This window comes from Lactuca sativa, chromosome 4 (genome assembly GCF_002870075.4).
Source record: "Lactuca sativa cultivar Salinas chromosome 4, Lsat_Salinas_v11, whole genome shotgun sequence".
NCBI classification, from domain to species: Eukaryota; Viridiplantae; Streptophyta; class Magnoliopsida; order Asterales; family Asteraceae; genus Lactuca; species Lactuca sativa.
Genome location: NC_056626.2, coordinates 58,038,167 through 58,044,040, shown reverse-complemented (window position 1 = coordinate 58,044,040; position 5,874 = coordinate 58,038,167). Strand labels below are relative to the sequence as shown.

The following is a 5,874-nucleotide window of genomic DNA, read 5'->3' as shown; positions in this document are numbered from 1 at the left end:
TTATATCTATTTATTGCTACATTTATTGTAATGATTACATTAAAATATTATTTGAAATTTAATAAAATAAAAAACTCATAAAATGACATATCGAAAAAAAATTAATTCAAAATAACCACAAAATGACATTTGACAAATTGATTGAGAGTGTGACAAATGACAAAAAAAATCTTCATTTATTAGAGATGATTTTTGACGGAAAGAGTAATTTTCTATCCTAAAGAAACAATTATATTAGAATTAATTCGATTACAATGATGAGTTATCAATAAAGAAAAATATTCCTTAATTTATATGTTTTTAAATCAAGTTTCTTAGAAACGCTAACCTACATCAATTTAGGTTGAGTTAGACGATACGTAGGGACACTTATTCAATCACTAAGTTAATTCGGTGCACACCAAAAACTGAGATTTTTAGGTATCTTACATGTTACTTCTACATGTCGTGTCACCGACATATATGTAAAAGATTATATATATATATATATATATATATATATATATATATATATATATATATATATATATATATATATATATATATATATATATATATATATATAAAGGTTCAAATGAGAACCATTAAAAGTTAAGAACTCTAAGAACCATTTTTTTGGCTTATTATTAAGACTAATTTTATGTATCAGATACCAAACATTCAAACACTCAAACTTTTTCAAAATCTTTCATCAAACTTGAAGAACACTCCAACCTTACACCAGCTACCACCACCACACCACCGACGTACCGTCGGCATGTCGTCGTCACACCACCGTCACCGCCGCCTCCTACCTCTGGCGAACTATTCTGATCAGATCCGCATGCACTGACCAGTTCCAAATGTAAATTTTCAACTTCAGATCTAAAAATATCGTCACTAGATCTTTTCTTTTCTGTTCCAGATCTGCAACCTCCGACAAGCATAGAAGATCCACCACTATCATCAATGATCGTCACCACTGCTGTCGTCATCCTCCGATCTGCAGTGAAACACCATCAGATCTGCTGCCTCCTTTGATTTTTCTCATATCTTTCTTTTCCTCTCTGATCTTTGGTGAAAAACTTCTAGATCTAATGCAGATCTGATGTGTTTCAGGTTAGATTTCCAGTGAAACATTACCGTCTTCGTCGTACCAGAGGTCATTCGCACTAGATCTATCATCGTTGTTTACACCGCTGCAAGATGTGAATTTGTATGGTCTAGATCTATGATTTCCGCCACCATAAATGTCCAGATCTATGATTTCCGCCACCATAAATGTCCAGATCTGTGGTTTCATTTTCATCAAGTTTCAGATCTGGTGAAAAATCTGCAACTTGTCTCCATCTTTGTTTCTCTGATCTCTGGTAAAACATCACCAGATCTGCATCAGGTATGGTAATTTTTGTGTTGGTTCTTTTTCCTTTTGTTAAGCTGTGAGTGTAATGTTTTAATCTCTCTTTTTTGTTTACTTTTCTTAATATTAGTTTTAACTACTACTAAGCTGTGAATAAATGTTTGTTTTCTTATTTGTAATGATTTTTCCATATAATTGTTGTTCATAGCTTAGGTTTTTTAGTTGTTATGCTATGAATTGAATTTAGAATGTGTTATAATGCTAGTGCTTTAAAAAATAATGTGAATCCAGATTTTTTAAGTTGCGAATTATGATGTTTAAATGTTTTACTAATTGTTTAGTCCTGTTACTGTTGGTTTTAACTGCTATGAATAAAGAAATATTTGTTTTATGATGTGAATACATGATTTTAAAAAGTTTTAAGCTGTGAATGCATGTTTGATATTTATTTTTCTACTTACATTTGTTATAGATCTCTATGATGCAATATATTTTTTTTTATCATTTTTTCTTTTGTTAAGCTGTGAATTTAATGTTTTTATTTATCATTTGTTATTGATCTACTACCTAACACCAAACCTACATCAAATTTGATGTGTACGATGCATTCACGTATGGATTAGGTGTATCTGGTGCATTTCATGTTGGCTTGCATCAAATCTAATTTCCGAAGATAAATCTTAAAAAAAAATCAGGTATGTCGATTTTTATAAATAAATCTCCTTTAAGTTTTGTTTTCTACTTTCATCTATTGTAGATCTCTATGATATAGTTTTTTTGTTTGTTTTTTCTGTGAAAATGTGAATTTGATGTTTTAATCTCTCATTTGTCGTATAATTTTGTTAATATTAGTTTTAACTGCGATTAAGTTGTGAATGTATAATTGTTTTTGAATTAAACTTAGAATTTATTATATTAGTTTGTGAATTTTCTATATTAAATTGTGTATTAATTGTAATAAGTGTTTTAAGTTGATAATATGGATGTGAATACTACTTTTTGTGTATTAAAATGTGAATTTAGTGTACTAAGCTCTGATTTTTGTGTTTTAAATTTTGAATTGATTGCATTAAGTTTTGAATATTCTTTTTAAGTTACGAATTGACGGCATTAAGTTGTGAATTTTCTATTTGAACTGTAAATTGACTAGATTAAGCAATGAATTATGTGTATGAAGCTATGAAGTTACTTGTATTAAGTTAAGCTATGAATTTTGTGTATAAACTTTGAATTGACTATATAAAGAGTGTTAAGTTGAAAATATGGTTGTGGATGCTTACTTTTTGTGTATTAAACTTTGAATTTCTTGTACTAAACTGTGATTTTTGTGTTTTAAATTGTGAATTAACTGCATTAAACAGTGAATTTTCTTCCTATACTATAAATTGACTATATTAAGCTGTGAATTTTGTGTATTAAATTTTGAATTAATTGTATTAAGCTGTGAATGAATTTATATTAAATTGTGATTATTTTATAATTTTTTTTTGCTTTTGAAATATTGTAAATTTTATTCACAGCTTAAGATATTAAATTCACAATTTAAAATATGAATGATTTATGTATAAATTTTTTTGTTAATTTTGTTCTGAATATATTTATTTTTTGTGTTGTATAAGTATGTAAGAATACATTAGTTTTCATAATAGTTTTGCATTAAATTCAAAATGAATGAAATAAATTGTTTTATTAAACTGTGAATGTATTATTTAAATTATTAATGCATGACATTATTTACAGATATGATTTAGAAGAAAATAATGGTTGCGATGCTGGTACAAGTGGTTAGTGGCAGCGTGTGGTGGTGGTAGTACTAGAATTTGAAATTTTGATTTATTTGAATTTGTGAATTATTGTAAAATAGTTTGTATTAAGTTGTGAATTTTGTGAATTAAACTATAATGGACTGTATAAACTTGTAATTTATATAAGTTTTGTGTTCAAATATGAGAACATTTAAGAATGAAAATATTATACTGCAAAAATTATCATTTTGCCCTTTTTCTATCAAAAAGAGAAAAAAAAAATAGGATTTTCACATGTTTAATAAGAATATCATGTAAATATTTACTAACTAATGTGGTTCTTACGGTTCTTAATCTTTTGTGGTTCTCATTTGAACCACTCCATATATATATATATATATATATATATATATATATATATATATATATATATATATATATATATATATATATATATATATATATATATATATATTTTTTTTTGATGATTGACTTCTTGGATATTTTAATGGTCGTGAGGAGAGATTTTTTTAAATGAGAAATCACATGCTTAAATCTCATGAAAGTGCTATTTGGGAAAAGCTGAATGAGAATGTTTTCTGATTGGGAAAGAAACGATATTGTTTGATTATACATCTGATTGACTATGCTGAATAATAAAAAAATAACAATATTGCCCTGCTGTTCTATATTATAATGGATAGAGTTGCTGAATAAATATAAAAATATACAAATTGTCATACAAAATCAAAATTACACAATAATCATTTAAAAATCAACATAAAATGTCGATTAAGTTGTTTTTAGTTTATTTCTTTTTTTCAAATTGATGTTATGTTGTTATTATTTCTAGCAATTTTAATTTTTTTATAACTCAACATGTGATTCTTGACCCGGTTTATGTCCGATAGTGGTGGGATGAATGATTTTTTTTTAAATATATTAGGATGATGGTGGTGTTGTCCAAAAAAAAAAAGAATTAATCCAATAAAAAATAATTAAAAAAATAATAATAATCCAATAAAGTAATATTTATTAATATATAAATATTATATATTTATAAATAATATTTATTGATATTTAATAATCCAATAAAAAGAATTAATCCTTAAAAAAATAAAAAACTTATTTAAAAAAAATTAATAATCCAATAAAATAATGTTAATTAATATATAAATATTATATATTAAAAATAATATTTATTCATATAATAATCCCATAAAAAGTAATAATCCAACAAAAAAGAAATTAAAAAATATTTAAAATAAATTAATAATCCAAGAAAGAAAGAGACAAGGTTTATGGCACAATTATATTCACAGCCTATTTAGCCAGAAATATATGATTTTGAAGCTTGCTAAGAAAAACATATCTTACCGGGAAAGACTCATTTTTTGTGCATATTAAACAGTCTTTACGTTCCATTCAACCAGAAAGATCTGTTTGGACCTGAAAAAGATGTCTATTAAACGGAGCCTAAGATATATAGGTGGTATTTAAGATTAGATTAAAATTTGTAGCATAGTTTGTTTTTTCAAAAAAATAAAAAATAAAAAAATAACTCAATTTGATGAATATTTACTATTTCTATTACAAAACCAACGGAAAAAACCGGATAAACATAGAAAATTTGGTTTTTGATCAGATAAAAATATGGATCATTCAGATCAGTTAAACGTCCAATAAAAATAAACAATAAACTAATTTTTTAACATCCGGTTACCAAATGTCAGGTCGTATAAAATATATCCGATTTAAAAAATCGGTTTTATAAATAAACGGCTTGGATTTTTTCGGTGAAAAGGTTTGTGTACTTCTAGCCAAAGTGGACGTTCACATGTTATACTCTTGAAAACCATCCAAATGATCTATTGAGAACTCAGAAAACTGTTTATTAACCTATTAAAGACAAGTGGAAAATTAACGATATAAAGAGAAGATCATATATTCTTTTTTGTTATTTTATGACAATAACTAGAGAAATTACCAAAGTTTGCGTTCAACCTAAAACACCTTATTTTACATTGGAGTCATTATAATTTATGTGAGATCAATTAATGAAAATCCTAGGTTTGAAAATAGATTATGCTAATATTTGAATATGTGCTTTGTCACGAGTTCTTACGTGTTTTGCTTTCGTATTAGACATGAGAATTGATTAAACTTGTATATCATATGACAACTGTCAAAAATCCTCATCGTTAAAAGAAATGAACGTTGAGTGATTTATCAAAAATTGAGAAGAGTTTTGAGGCTATTTTCATAAATTTGATGGTTTTTGAATAATCCATAAGAATGTAGAGGTCATTACATAGATCAAATTACATAAATGATAATGGTATAAAAGGAAAGACTATAAATAACAACCAAAATGCGATGACTAAACTTGGACAAAAAAAAGTGCACCGCCACTTCGGTTATATAAAAAAAACCATGAAAACACACAAATTTTATGTGGAAGTCACATTTACTCATTGTGAAAGATCCAAAGAGCAAAATTACATAAATGATAATGGAATAAAAGGAAAAAAAAACTAAAAATGACAACAATCAAAAGCAAGGACTACGCCGCCACTTTAATTTAGATTAAAACAAACCACGGAAATATACACTAAATTTATGTCAGAAAAAAAAAATATATCGAATTTATATCGACTATAAAAAAATATGTAAGTAAAACTTTTTTTTAATTAGCAAATGAAAAGTTCAAATAATAAAATGTATATTATATATGACACGACTCATATGTCGGACATATATAAAATATGCATGAAAAGAAATTACGCGTAC

General features: G+C 25.9%; 1 long non-coding RNA gene across 1 annotated transcript; it reads left to right on the top strand.

The window, feature by feature from the left end:
- Nucleotides 1-610: 610 nt before the first annotated feature.
- On the top strand, nucleotides 611-2,034 carry LOC111878559 (uncharacterized). Its single transcript, XR_002845830.3, has 3 exons — nucleotides 611-844; nucleotides 1,099-1,375; nucleotides 1,963-2,034. It is a non-coding gene; the product is annotated as an uncharacterized LOC111878559 (long non-coding RNA).
- The last annotated feature ends 3,840 nt before the right edge of the window (nucleotides 2,035-5,874 follow it).